This window comes from Styela clava, chromosome 9, assembly GCF_964204865.1.
Source record: "Styela clava chromosome 9, kaStyClav1.hap1.2, whole genome shotgun sequence".
Lineage (NCBI taxonomy): Eukaryota > Metazoa > Chordata > Ascidiacea > Stolidobranchia > Styelidae > Styela > Styela clava.
Genome location: NC_135258.1, coordinates 1,372,761 through 1,387,575, shown reverse-complemented (window position 1 = coordinate 1,387,575; position 14,815 = coordinate 1,372,761). Strand labels below are relative to the sequence as shown.

Genomic DNA, 14,815 nt, shown 5'->3' with positions numbered 1-14,815 from the left:
TGGGAGATTTAATGAAAAGATTGAGATAAAGCTTGTAAGATAAAGCTTCAAATTAACTGTTTCGGCCCGGTTTCGAACCAGGGACCTTTCGCGTGTTAGGCAAACGCGATAACCACTACGCTACGGAAACGGATGCGTCAGTTAGTCATATTGAGATAAAAAATACTCTTGGGAGATTTAATGAAAAGTTTGAGATAAAGCTTGTAGAAAAACATTACCCAAAAAAAATGTTTCAGCCCGGTTTCAAAGCGGGGACCTTTCGCGTGTTAGGCGAACGTGATAACCACTACACTACGGAAATGGATACGTCGGTTGGTCATTTTGAAACAAAAAATACTCCTGGGAGATTTGGTGAAAAGATTGAGATAAAGCTTGTAGTAAACATGAACTAAATGAACCGTTTCCGGCCGGTTTACTAAAAACACTCCTGGGAGATTTATTGAGAAGATTCAGAAAAAGCTTGTAGTAAACATGAATTAAATGAACCGTTTCCGGTCGGTTTACTAAAAACACTCCTGGGAGATTTAATGAGAATATTCAGACAAAGCTTGTTTAGTATTCATGAACCAAATTAACTGTATCCGCCCGGTTTCGAACCGGGGACCTTTCGCGTGTTAGGCGAACGTGATAACCACTACACTACGGAAACAGATACGTCGGTTGGTCATATTGAAACAAAAATACTTCTGGGGATTTAATGAGAAGATTCAGACAAAGCTTGTAGTAAACATGATCCAATTTAACTGTTTCCGCCCGGTTTCGAACCGGTGACCTTTCGCGTGTTAGGCGAACGTGATAACCACTACACTACGGAAACAGATACGTCGGTTGGTCATATTGAAACAAAAAATACTTCTGGGAGATTTAATGAAAAGATTGAGATAAAGCTTGTAGTAAAACCTGAACTAAAGTAACTGTTTCCGCCCGGTTTCGAACCGGGGACCTTCTGCTTGTTAGATTTGAGATTGAGATAAAGCTTGTAGTAAAACCTGAACTAAAGTAACTGTTTCCGCCCGGTTTCGAACCGGGGACCTTCCGCTTGTTAGGCAAACGTGATAACCACTACACTACAGAAACAGATATGTCGGTTGGTCATATTGAAATACGAAATTTAGGTACGAGATAAGTAGGTTGGTCATATTGAAACAAAAAATACTCCTGGGAGATTTAATGAAAAGATTGAGATAAAGCTTGTAGTAAAAAACATGAACCAAAGTAACTGTTTCCGCCCGGTTTCGAAACGGGGACTTTTCGCGAGTTAGGCGAGCGTGATAACCACTACACTACGGTAACAGATAAGTCGGTTGGTCATATTGAAACAAAAAATACTTCTGGGAGATTTAATGAAAAGATTGAGATAAAGCATGTAGTAAAACATGAACCAAATTGACTGTTTCCGCCTGGTATCGAGCCGGGGACCTTTCGCGTGTTAGGCGAACGTGATAAGCACTACACTACGGAAACAGATACGTCGGTTGGTCATATTGAAACAAAATATACTTCTGGGAAATTTAATGAAAAGATTGAGATAAAGCTTGTAAGATAAAGCTTCAAATTAACTGTTTCCGCCCGGTTTCGAACCAGGATCCTTTCGCGTGTTAGGCGAACGTGATAACCACTACACTACGCAAACGGATACGTCAGTTGGTCATATTGAAACAAAAAATACTCCTGGGAGATTTAATGAAAAGATTGAGATAAAGCTTGTAGTAAAGCATTACCCAAAAAAAATGTTTCAGCCCGGTTTCAAAGCGGGGACCTTTCGCGTGTTAGGTGAACGTGATAACCACTACACTACGGAAACAGATACGTCTGTTGGTCATATTGAAACAAAAAATACTTCTGGGAGATTTAATGAAAAGATTGAATTAAAGCTTGTAGTAATACATGAACTAAAGTAGCTGTTTCCGCCCGGTTTCGAACCGGGGACCTTCCGCTTGTTAGGCGAACGTGATAACCACTACACTACAGAAACAGATATGTCGGTTGGTCATATTGAAATACGAAATTTAGGTACGAGATACGTCGGTTGAAATATTGAAACAAAAAACACTTCTGGGAGATTTAATGGAAAGATTGGGATAAAGCTTGTAGTAAAACACGAACTAAAGTAACTGTTTCCGCCCGGTTTCGAACCGGGGACCTTTCGCGAGTTAGGCGAGCGTGATAACCACTACACTACGGAAACAGATTCGTCGGTTGGTCATATTGAAACAAAAAATACTTCTGGGAGATTTAATGAAAAGATTGAGATAAAGCTTGTAGTAAAACATGAACCAAATTGACTGTTTCCGCCCGGTATCGAGCCGGGGACCTTTCGCGTATTAGGCGAACGTGATAACCACTACACTACGGAAACAGATACGTCGGTTGGTCATATTAAAACAAAAAATACTTCTGGGAGATTGAATGAAAAGATTGAGATAAAGCTTGTAGTAAAACATGAACCAAATTGACTGTTTCCGCCCGGTATCGAGCCGGGGACCTTTCGCGTGTTAGGCGAACGTGATAAGCACTACACTACGGAAACAGATACGTCGGTTGGTCATATTGAAACAAAATATACTTCTGGGAGATTTAATGAAAAGATTGAGATAAAGCTTGTAAGATAAAGCTTCAAATTAATTGTTTCCGCCCGGTTTCGAACCAGGGACCTTTCGCGTGTTAGGCGAACGTGATAAGCACTACACTACAGAAACAGATACGTCGGTTGGTCATATTGAAACAAAATATACTTCTGGGAGATTTAATGAAAAGATTGAGATAAAGCTTGTAGTAAAACATGAACCAAATTGACTGTTTCCGCCCGGTATCGAGCCGAAGACCTTTCGCGGGTTAGGCGAACGTGATAAGCACTACACTACAGAAACAGATACGTCGGTTGGTCATATTGAAACAAAATATACTTCTGGGAGATTTAATGAAAAGATTGAGATAAAGCTTGTAAGATAAAGCTTCAAATTAATTGTTTCCGCCCGGTTTCGAACCAGGGACCTTTCGCGTGTTAGGCGAACGTGATAACCACTACACTACGCAAACGGATACGTCAGTTGGTCATATTCAACCAAAAAAATACTCCTGGGAGATTTAATGGAAAGATTGAGATAAAGCTTGTAGTAAAACATTACCCAAAAAAAATGTTTCAGCCCGGTTTCAAAGCGGGGACCTTTTGCGTGTTAGGTGAACGTGATAACCACTACACTACGGAAACAGATACGTCGGTTGGTCATATTGAAACAAAAAATACTTCTGGGAGATTTAATGAAAAGATTGAGATAAAGCTTGTAGTAAAACATGAACCAAATTGACTGTTTCCGCCCGGTTTCGAACCGGGGACCTTTCGCGTATTAGGCGAACGTGATAACCACTACACTACGGAAACAGATACGTCGGTTGGTCATATTGAAACAAAAAATACTTCTGGTAGATTTAATGAAAAGATTGAGATAAAGCTTGTAAGATAAAGCTTCAAATTAACTGTTTCCGCCCGGTTTCGAAACAGGGACCTTTCGCGTGTTAGGCGAACGTGATAACCACTACACTACGCAAACGGATACGTCAGTTGGTCATATTGAAATAAAAAATACTCCTGGGAGATTTAATGAAAAGATTGAGATAAAGCTTGTAAGATAAAGCTTCAAATTAATTGTTTCGGCCCGGTTTCGAACCAGGGACCTTTCGCGTGTTAGGCAAACGCGATAACCACTACGCTACGGAAACGGATGCGTCAGTTAGTCATATTGAGATAAAAAATACTCTTGGGAGATTTAATGAAAAGTTTGAGATAAAGCTTGTAGAAAACATTACCCAAAAAAAATGTTTCAGCCCAGTTTCAGCCCAGTGAACGTGATAACCACTACACTACGGAAACAGATACGTCGGTTGGTCATATTGAAACAAAAAATACTTCTGGGAGATTTAATGAAAAGATTGAGATAAAGCTTGTAGTAAAACCTGAACTAAAGTAACTGTTTCCGCCCGGTTTCGAACCGGGGACCTTCTGCTTGTTAGATTTGAGATTGAGATAAAGCTTGTAGTAAAACCTGAACTAAAGTAACTGTTTCCGCCCGGTTTCGAACCGGGGACCTTCCGCTTGTTAGGCAAACGTGATAACCACTACACTACAGAAACAGATATGTCGGTTGGTCATATTGAAATACGAAATTTAGGTACGAGATAAGTAGGTTGGTCATATTGAAACAAAAAATACTCCTGGGAGATTTAATGAAAAGATTGAGATAAAGCTTGTAGTAAAAAACATGAACCAAAGTAACTGTTTCCGCCCGGTTTCGAAACGGGGACTTTTCGCGAGTTAGGCGAGCGTGATAACCACTACACTACGGTAACAGATAAGTCGGTTGGTCATATTGAAACAAAAAATACTTCTGGGAGATTTAATGAAAAGATTGAGATAAAGCTTGTAGTAAAACATGAACCAAATTGACTGTTTCCGCCTGGTATCGAGCCGGGGACCTTTCGCGTGTTAGGCGAACGTGATAAGCACTACACTACGGAAACAGATACGTCGGTTGGTCATATTGAAACAAAATATACTTCTGGGAGATTTAATGAAAAGATTGAGATAAAGCTTGTAAGATAAAGCTTCAAATTAACTGTTTCCGCCCGGTTTCGAACCAGGAACCTTTCGCGTGTTAGGCGAACGTGATAACCACTACACTACGCAAACGGATACGTCAGTTGGTCATATTGAAACAAAAAATACTCCTGGGAGATTTAATGAAAAGATTGAGATAAAGCTTGTAGTAAAACATTACCCAAAAAAAATGTTTCAGCCCGGTTTCAAAGCGGGGACCTTTCGCGTGTTAGGTGAACGTGATAACCACTACACTACGGAAACAGATACGTCGGTTGGTCATATTGAAACAAAAAATACTTCTGGGAGATTTAATGAAAAGATTGAATTAAAGCTTGTAGTAATACATGAACTAAAGTAGCTGTTTCCGCCCGGTTTCGAACCGGGGACCTTCCGCTTGTTAGGCGAACGTGATAACCACTACACTACAGAAACAGATATGTCGGTTGGTCATATTGAAATACGAAATTTAGGTACGAGATACGTCGGTTGAAATATTGAAACAAAAAACACTTCTGGGAGATTTAATGGAAAGATTGGGATAAAGCTTGTAATAAAACACGAACTAAAGTAACTGTTTCCGCCCGGTTTCGAACCGGGGACCTTTCGCGTGTTAGGCGAGCGTGATAACCACTACACTACGGAAACAGATTCGTCGGTTGGTCATATTGAAACAAAAAATACTTCTGGGAGATTTAATGAAAAGATTGAGATAAAGCTTGTAGTAAAACATGAACCAAATTGACTGTTTCCGCCCGGTATCGAGCCGGGGACCTTTCGCGTATTAGGCGAACGTGATAACCACTACACTACGGAAACAGATACGTCGGTTGGTCATATTAAAACAAAAAATACTTCTGGGAGATTGAATGAAAAGATTGAGATAAAGCTTGTAGTAAAACATGAACCAAATTGACTGTTTCCGCCCGGTATCGAGCCGGGGACCTTTCGCGTGTTAGGCGAACGTGATAAGCACTACACTACGGAAACAGATACGTCGGTTGGTCATATTGAAACAAAATATACTTCTGGGAGATTTAATGAAAAGATTGAGATAAAGCTTGTAAGATAAAGCTTCAAATTAATTGTTTCCGCCCGGTTTCGAACCAGGGACCTTTCGCGTGTTAGGCGAACGTGATAAGCACTACACTACAGAAACAGATACGTCGGTTGGTCATATTGAAACAAAATATACTTCTGGGAGATTTAATGAAAAGATTGAGATAAAGCTTGTAGTAAAACATGAACCAAATTGACTGTTTCCGCCCGGTATCGAGCCGAAGACCTTTCGCGGGTTAGGCGAACGTGATAAGCACTACACTACAGAAACAGATACGTCGGTTGGTCATATTGAAACAAAATATACTTCTGGGAGATTTAATGAAAAGATTGAGATAAAGCTTGTAAGATAAAGCTTCAAATTATTTGTTTCCGCCCGGTTTCGAACCAGGGACCTTTCGCGTGTTAGGCGAACGTGATAACAACTACACTACGCAAACGGATACGTCAGTTGGTCATATTCAACCAAAAAAATACTCCTGGGAGATTTAATGGAAAGATTGAGATAAAGCTTGTAGTAAAACATTACCCAAAAAAAATGTTTCAGCCCGGTTTCAAAGCGGGGACCTTTTGCGTGTTAGGTGAACGTGATAACCACTACACTACGGAAACAGATACGTCGGTTGGTCATATTGAAACAAAAAATACTTCTGGGAGATTTAATGAAAAGATTGAGATAAAGCTTGTAGTAAAACATGAACCAAATTGACTGTTTCCGCCCGGTTTCGAACCGGGGACCTTTCGCGTATTAGGCGAACGTGATAACCACTACACTACGGAAACAGATACGTCGGTTGGTCATATTGAAACAAAAAATACTTCTGGTAGATTTAATGAAAAGATTGAGATAAAGCTTGTAAGATAAAGCTTCAAATTAACTGTTTCCGCCCGGTTTCGAACCAGGGACCTTTCGCGTGTTAGGCGAACGTGATAACCACTACACTACGCAAACGGATACGTCAGTTGGTCATATTGAAATAAAAAATACTCCTGGGAGATTTAATGAAAAGATTGAGATAAAGCTTGTAAGATAAAGCTTCAAATTAATTGTTTCGGCCCGGTTTCGAACCAGGGACCTTTCGCGTGTTAGGCAAACGCGATAACCACTACGCTACGGAAACGGATGCGTCAGTTAGTCATATTGAGATAAAAAATACTCTTGGGAGATTTAATGAAAAGTTTGAGATAAAGCTTGTAGAAAACATTACCCAAAAAAAATGTTTCAGCCCAGTTTCAAAGCGGGGACCTTTCGCGTGTTAGGCGAACGTGATAACCACTACACTACGGAAACAGATACGTCGGTTGGTCATATTGAAACAAAAAATACTTCTGGGGGATTTAATGACAAGATTCAGACAAAGCTTGTAGTAAACATGATCCAAAATAACTGTTTCCGCCCGGTTTCGAACCGGGGACCTTTCGCGTGTTTGGCAAACGTGATAACCACTACACTACGGAAACAGATACGTCGGTTGGTCATATTGAAACAAAAAATACTTCTGGGAGATTTAATGAAAAGATTGAGATAAAGCTTGTAGTAAAACATGAACTAAAGTAACTGTTTCCGCCCGGTTCAGAATCGTGGACCTTCCGCTTGTTAGGCGAACGTGATAACCACTACACTACAGAAACAGATATGTCGGTTGGTCGTATTGAAATACGAAATTTAGGTACGAGATACGTCGGTTGGTCATATTGAAACAAAATATACTTCTGGGAGATTTAATGAAAAGATTGAGATAAAGCTTGTAAGTAAAACATGAACTAAAGTAACTGTTTCCGCCCGGTTCAGAATCGTGGACCTTCCGCTTGTTAGGCGAACGTGATAACCACTACACTACAGAAACAGATATGTCGGTTGGTCGTATTGAAATACGAAATTTAGGTACGAGATACGTCGGTTGGTCATATTGAAACAAAATATACTTCTGGGAGATTTAATGAAAAGATTGAGATAAAGCTTGTAGTAAAACATGAACTAAAGTAACTGTTTCCGCCCGGTTCAGAATCGTGGACCTTCCGCTTGTTAGGCGAACGTGATAACCACTACACTACAGAAACAGATATGTCGGTTGGTCGTATTGAAATACGAAATTTAGGTACGAGATACGTCGGTTGGTCATATTGAAACAAAAAATACTTCTGGGAGATTTAATGGAAAGATTGAGATAAAGCTTGTAGTAGTAAAACATGAACCAAATAGACTGTTTCGGCCCGGTTTCGAACCAGGGACCTTTCGCGTGTTAGGCAAACGCGATAACCACTACACTACGGAAATGGATGCGTCAGTTAGTCATATTGAGATAAAAAATACTCTTGGGAGATTTAATGAAAAGATTGAGATAAAGCTTGTAGAAAAACATTACCCAAAAAAAATGTTTCAGCCCGGTTTCAAAGCGGGGACCTTTCGCGTTTTAGGCGAACGTGATAACCACTACACTACGGAAATGGATACGTCGGTTGGTCATTTTGAAACAAAAAATACTCCTGGGAGATTTGATGAAAAGATTGAGATAAAGCTTGTAGTAAACATGAACTAAATGAACCGTTTCCGGCCGGTTTACCAAAAACACTCCTGGGAGATTTAATGAGAAGATTCAGAAAAAGCTTGTAGTAAATATGAATTAAACGAACCGTTTCCGGTCGGTTTACTAAAAACACTCCTGGGAGATTTAATGAGAAGATTCAGACAAAGCTTGTTAGTATTCATGAACCAAATTAACTGTTTCCGCCCGGTTTCGAAACGGGGACCTTTCGCGTGTTAGGCGAACGCGATAACCACTACACTTCCGAAACAGATACGTCGGTTGGTCATATTGAAACAAAAAATACTTCTGGGAGATTTAATGAAAAGATTGAGATAAAGCTTGTAGTAAAACATGAACTAAAGTAACTGTTTCCGCCCGGTTTCGAACCGTGGACCTTCCGCTTGTTAGGCGAACGTGATAACTACTACACTACAGAAACAGATATGTCGGTTGGTCGTATTGAAATACGAAATTTAGGTACGAGATACGTCGATTGGTCATATTGAAACAAAAAATACTTCTGGGAGATTTAATGGAAAGATTGAGATAAAGCTTGTAGTAAAACATGAACCAAATTGACTGTTTCCGCCCGGTTTCGAACCGGGGACCTTTCGCGTGTTAGGCGAACGTGATTACCACTACACTACGGAAACAGATACGTCGGTTGGTCATATTGAAACAAAAAATACTTCTGGGAGATTTAATGAAAAGATTGAGATAAAGCTTGTAGTAAGTAAAACATGAACCAAATTGACTGTTTCCGCCCGGTGTCGAGCCGGGCACCTTTCGCGTGTTAGGCGAACGTGATAAGCACTACACTACGGAAACAGATACGTCGGTTGGTCATATTGAAACAAAAAATACTTCTGGGAGATTTAATAGAAAGATTGAGATAAAGCTTGTAGTAAAACATGAACCAAATTGACTGTTTCCGCCCGGTTTCGAACCGGGGACCTTTCGCGTGTTAGGCGAACGTGATAAGCACTACACTACGGAAACAGAAATGTCGGTTGCTCATATTGAAACAAAATATACTTTTGGAAGATTTAATGAAAAGATTGAAATAAAGCTTGTAGTAAAACATGAACCAAATTGACTGTTTCCGCCCGGTATCGAGCCGGGAACCTTTCGCGTGTTAGGCGAACGTGATAAGCACTACACTACGGAAACAGATACGTCGGTTGGTCATATTGAAACAAAAAATACTTCTGGGAGATTTAATGAAAAGATTGAGATAAAGCTTGTAAGATAAAGCTTCAAATTAACTGTTTCCACCCGGTTTCGAACCAGGAACCTTTCGCGTGTTAGGCGAACGTGATAACCACTACACTACGCAAACGGACACGTCAGTTGGTCATATTGAAACAAAAAATACTCCTGGGAGATTTAATAAAAAGATTGAGATAAAGCTTGTAGTAAAACATTACCCAAAAAAAAATGTTTCAGCCCGGTTTCAAAGCGGGGACCTTTCGCGTGTTAGGCGAACGTGATAACCACTACACTACGCAAACGGATACGTCAGTTGGTCATTTTCAACCAAAAAAATACTCCTGGGAGATTTAATGGGAAGATTGAGATAAAGCTTGTAGTAAAACATTACCCAAAAAAAATGTTTCAGCCCGGTTTCAAAGCGGGGACCTTTCGCGTGTTAGGTGAACATGATAACCACTACACTACGGAAACAGATACGTCGGTTGGTCATATTGAAACAAAAAATACTTCTGGGAGATTTAATGAAAAGATTGAGATAAAGCTTGTAGTAAAACATGAACCAAATTGACTGTTTCGGCCCGGTTTCGAACCGGGGACCTTTTGCGTATTAGGCGAACGTGATAACCACTACACTACGGAAACAGATACGTCGGTTGGTCATATTGAAACAAAAAATACTTCTGGTAGATTTAATGAAAAGATTGAGATAAAGCTTGTAGTAAAACATGAACCAAATTGACTGTTTCCGCCCGGTATCTAGCCGGGGACCTTTCGCGTGTTAGGCGAACGTGATAAGCACTACACTACGGAAACAGATACGTCGGTTGGTCATATTGGAACAAAATATACTTCTGGGAGATTTAATGAAAAGATTGAGATAAAGCTTGTAGTAAAACATGAACCAAATTGACTGTTTCCGCCCGGTATCGACCCGGGGACCTTTCGCGTGTTAGGCGAACGTGTTAAGCACTACACTACGGAAACAGATATGTCGGTTGGTCATATTGAAACAAAATATACTTCTGGGAGATTTAATGAAAAGATTGAGATAAAGCTTGTAAGATAAAGCTTCAAATTAACTGTTTCCGCCTGTTTCGAACCAGGGACCTTTCGCGTGTTAGGCGAACGTGATAACCACTACACTACGCAAACGGATACGTCAGTTGGTCATATTGAAATAAAAAATACTCCTGGGAGATTTAATGAAAAGATTGAGATAAAGCTTGTAAGATGAAGCTTCAAATTAACTGTTTCGGCCCGGTTTCGAAACAGGGACCTTTCGCGTGTTAGGCAAACGCGATAACCACTACGCTACGGAAACGGATGCCTCAGTTAGTCATATTGAGATAAAAAATACTCTTGGGAGATTTAATGAAAAGTTTGAGATAAAGCTTGTAGAAAAACATTACCCAAAAAAAATGTTTTAGCCCGGTTTCAAAGCGGGGACCTTTCGCGTGTTAGGCGAACGTGATAACCACTACACTACGGAAATGGATACGTCGGTTGGTCATTTTGAAACAAAAAATACTCCTGGGAGATTTGATGAAAAGATTGAGATAAAGCTTGTAGTAAACATGAACTAAATGAACCGTTTCCGGCCGGTTTACTAAAAACACTCCTTGGAGATTTATTGAGAAGATTCAGAAAAAGCTTGTAGTAAACATGAATCAAATGAACCGTTTCCGGTCGGTTTACTAAAAACACTCCTGGGAGATTTAATGAGAATATTCAGACAAAGCTTGTTAGTATTCATGAACCAAATTAACTGTTTCCGCCCGGTTTCGAACAGGGGACCTTTCGCGTGTTAGGCGAACGTGATAACCACTACACTACGGAAACAGATACGTCGGTTGGTCATATTGAAACAAAAAATACTTCTGGGGGATTTAATGAGAAGATTCAGACAAAGCTTGTAGTAAACATGATCCAATTTAACTGTTTCCGCCCGGTTTCGAACCGGTGACCTTTCGCGTGTTAGGCGAACGTGATAACCACTACACTACGGAAACAGATACGTCGGTTGGTCATATTGAAACAAAAAATATTTCTGGGAGATTTAATGAAAAGATTGAGATAAAGCTTGTAGTAAAACCTGAACTAAAGTAACTGTTTCCGCCCGGTTTCGAACCGGGGACCTTCCGCTTGTTAGATTTGAGATTGAGATAAAGCTTGTAGTAAAACCTGAACTAAAGTAACTGTTTCCGCCCGGTTTCGAACCGGGGACCTTCCGCTTGTTAGGCAAACGTGATAACCACCACACTACAGAAACAGATATGTCGGTTGGTCATATTGAAATACGAAATTTAGGTACGAGATAAGTAGGTTGGTCATATTGAAACAAAAAATACTCCTGGGAGATTTAATGAAAAGATTGAGATAAAGCTTGTAGTAAAAAACATGAACCAAAGTAACTGTTTCCGCCCGGTTTCGAAACGAGGACTTTTCGCGAGTTAGGCGAGCGTGATAACCACTACACTACGGTAACAGATAAGTCGGTTGGTCATATTGAAACAAAAAATACTTCTGGGAGATTTAATGAAAAGATTGAGATAAAGCTTGTAGTAAAACATGAACCAAATTGACTGTTTCCGCCTGGTATCGAGCCGGGGACCTTTCGCGTGTTAGGCGAACGTGATAAGCACTACACTACGGAAACAGATACGTCGGTTTGTCATATTGAAACAAAATATACTTTTGGGAGATTTAATGAAAAGATTGAGATAAGGCTTGTAAGATAAAGCTTCAAATTAACTGTTTCCGCCCGGTTTCGAACCAGGAACCTTTCGCGTGTTAGGCGAACGTGATAACCACTACACTACGCAAACGGATACGTCAGTTGGTCATATTGAAACAAAAAATACTCCTGGGAGATTTAATGAAAAGATTGAGATAAAGCTTGTAGTAAAACATTACCCAAAAAAAATGTTTCAGCCCGGTTTCAAAGCGGGGACCTTTCGCGTGTTAGGCGAACGTGATAACCACTACACTACGGAAATGGATACGTCGGTTGGTCATTTTGAAACAAAAAATACTCCTGGGAGATTTGATGAAAAGATTGAGATAAAGCTTGTAGTAAACATGAACTAAATGAACCGTTTCCGGCCGGTTTACTAAAAACACTCCTGGGAGATTTAATGAGAAGATTCAGAAAAAGCTTGTAGTAAACATGAATTAAACGAACCGTTTCCGGTCGGTTTACTAAAAACACTCCTGGGAGATTTAATGAGAAGATTCAGACAAAGCTTTTAGTATTCATGAACCAAATTAACTGTTTCCGCCCGGTTTCGAAACGGGGACCTTTCGCGTGTTAGGCGAACGCGATAACCACTACACTACCGAAACAGATACGTCGGTTGGTCATATTGAAACAAAAAATACTTCTGGGAGATTTAATGAAAAGATTGAGATAAAGCTTGTAGTAAAACCTGAACTAAAGTAACTGTTTCCGCCCGGTTTCGAACCGGGGACCTTCCGCTTGTTAGGCAAACGTGATAACCACTACACTACAGAAACAGATATGTCGGTTGGTCGTATTGAAATACGAAATTTAGGTACGAGATACGTCGGTTGGTCATATTGCAACAAAAAATACTTCTGGGAGATTTAATGAAAAGATTGAGATAAAGCTTGTAGTAAAACCTGAACTAAAGTAACTGTTTCCGCCCGGTTTCGAACCGGGGACCTTCCGCTTGTTAGGCAAACGTGATAACCACTACACTACAGAAACAGATATGTCGGTTGGTCGTATTGAAATACGAAATTTAGGTACGAGATACGTCGGTTGGTCATTTTGAAACAAAAAATACTCCTGGGAGATTTGATGAAAAGATTGAGATAAAGCTTGTAGTAAACATGAACTAAATGAACCGTTTCCGGCCGGTTTACTAAAAACACTCCTGGGAGATTTAATGAGAAGATTCAGAAAAAGCTTGTAGTAAACATGAATTAAACGAACCGTTTCCGGTCGGTTTACTAAAAACACTCCTGGGAGATTTAATGAGAAGATTCAGACAAAGCTTGTTAGTATTCATGAACCAAATTAACTGTTTCCGCCCGGTTTCGAAACGGGGACCTTTCGCGTGTTAGGCGAACGCGATAACCACTACACTACAGAAACAGATATGTCGGTTGGTCATATTGAAAAACGAAATTTAGGTACGAGATAAGTCGGTTGGTCATATTGAAACAAAAAATACTTCTGGGAGATTTAATGAAAAGATTGAGATAAAGCTTGTAGTAAAAAACATGAACCAAAGTAACTGTTTCCGTCCGGTTTCGAAACGGGGACCTTCCGCTTGTTAGGCGAACGTGATAACCACTACACTACAGAAACAGATATGTCGGTTGGTCGTATTGAAATACGAAATTTAGGTACGAGATACGTCGGTTGGTCATATTGAAACAAAAAATACTTCTGGGAGATTTAATGAAAAGATTGAGATAAAGCTTGTAGTAAAACATGAACTAAAGTAACTGTTTCCGCCCGGTTTCGAACCGTGGACCTTCCGCTTGTTAGGCGAACGTGATAACTACTACACTACAGAAACAGATATGTCGGTTGGTCGTATTGAAATACGAAATTTAGGTACGAGATACGTCGATTGGTCATATTGAAACAAAGAATACTTCTGGGAGATTTAATGGAAAGATTGAGATAAAGCTTGTAGTAAAACATGAACCAAATTGACTGTTTCCGCCCGGTTTCGAGCCGGGCACCTTTCGCGTGTTAGGCGAACGTGATAAGCACTACACTACGGAAACAGATACGTCGGTTGGTCATATTGAAACAAAAAATACTTCTGGGAGATTTAATAGAAAGATTGAGATAAAGCTTGTAGTAAAACATGAACCAAATTGACTGTTTCCGCCCGGTTTCGAACCGGGGACCTTTCGCGTTTTAGGCGAACGTGATAAGCACTACACTACGGAAACAGATACGTCGGTTGCTCATATTGAAACAAAATATACTTTTGGAAGATTTAATGAAAAGATTGAAATAAAGCTTGTAGTAAAACATGAACCAAATTGACTGTTTCCGCCCGGTATCGAGCCGGGAACCTTTCGCGTGTTAGGCGAACGTGATAAGCACTACACTACGGAAACAGATACGTCGGTTGGTCATATTGAAACAAAAAATACTTCTGGGAGATTTAATGAAAAGATTGAGATAAAGCTTGTAAGATAAAGCTTCAAATTAACTGTTTCCACCCGGTTTCGAACCAGGAACCTTTCGCGTGTTAGGCGAACGTGATAACCACTACACTACGCAAACGGACACGTCAGTTGGTCATATTAAAACAAAAAATACTCCTGGGAGATTTAATAAAAAGATTGAGATAAAGCTTGTAGTAAAACATTACCCAAAAAAAAATGTTTCAGCCCGGTTTCAAAGCGGGGACCTTTCGCGTGTTAGGCGAACGTG

The 14,815-nt window shown here is 40.0% G+C and overlaps 9 non-coding genes across 9 annotated transcripts; all 9 read right to left on the bottom strand.

Moving 5' to 3' along the window:
• Positions 1-576: 576 nt before the first annotated feature.
• Trnav-aac (transfer RNA valine (anticodon AAC)) lies at positions 577-649 on the bottom strand. The gene has a single exon. It is a non-coding gene; the product is annotated as a tRNA-Val (tRNA).
• A 1,253-nt stretch (positions 650-1,902) lies between these two features.
• Positions 1,903-1,975, bottom strand: Trnav-aac (transfer RNA valine (anticodon AAC)). Its single transcript has one exon. It is a non-coding gene; the product is annotated as a tRNA-Val (tRNA).
• Positions 1,976-2,286: 311 nt separating this feature from the next.
• Positions 2,287-2,359, bottom strand: Trnai-aau (transfer RNA isoleucine (anticodon AAU)). The gene has a single exon. It is a non-coding gene; the product is annotated as a tRNA-Ile (tRNA).
• A 950-nt stretch (positions 2,360-3,309) lies between these two features.
• On the bottom strand, positions 3,310-3,382 carry Trnai-aau (transfer RNA isoleucine (anticodon AAU)). Its single transcript has one exon. It is a non-coding gene; the product is annotated as a tRNA-Ile (tRNA).
• Positions 3,383-4,956: 1,574 nt separating this feature from the next.
• Trnav-aac (transfer RNA valine (anticodon AAC)) lies at positions 4,957-5,029 on the bottom strand. Its single transcript has one exon. It is a non-coding gene; the product is annotated as a tRNA-Val (tRNA).
• A 311-nt stretch (positions 5,030-5,340) lies between these two features.
• Positions 5,341-5,413, bottom strand: Trnai-aau (transfer RNA isoleucine (anticodon AAU)). Its single transcript has one exon. It is a non-coding gene; the product is annotated as a tRNA-Ile (tRNA).
• A 950-nt stretch (positions 5,414-6,363) lies between these two features.
• On the bottom strand, positions 6,364-6,436 carry Trnai-aau (transfer RNA isoleucine (anticodon AAU)). Its single transcript has one exon. It is a non-coding gene; the product is annotated as a tRNA-Ile (tRNA).
• Positions 6,437-8,761: 2,325 nt separating this feature from the next.
• On the bottom strand, positions 8,762-8,834 carry Trnav-aac (transfer RNA valine (anticodon AAC)). Its single transcript has one exon. It is a non-coding gene; the product is annotated as a tRNA-Val (tRNA).
• A 5,418-nt stretch (positions 8,835-14,252) lies between these two features.
• On the bottom strand, positions 14,253-14,325 carry Trnaf-aaa (transfer RNA phenylalanine (anticodon AAA)). The gene has a single exon. It is a non-coding gene; the product is annotated as a tRNA-Phe (tRNA).
• Between the last annotated feature and the right edge of the window lie 490 nt (positions 14,326-14,815).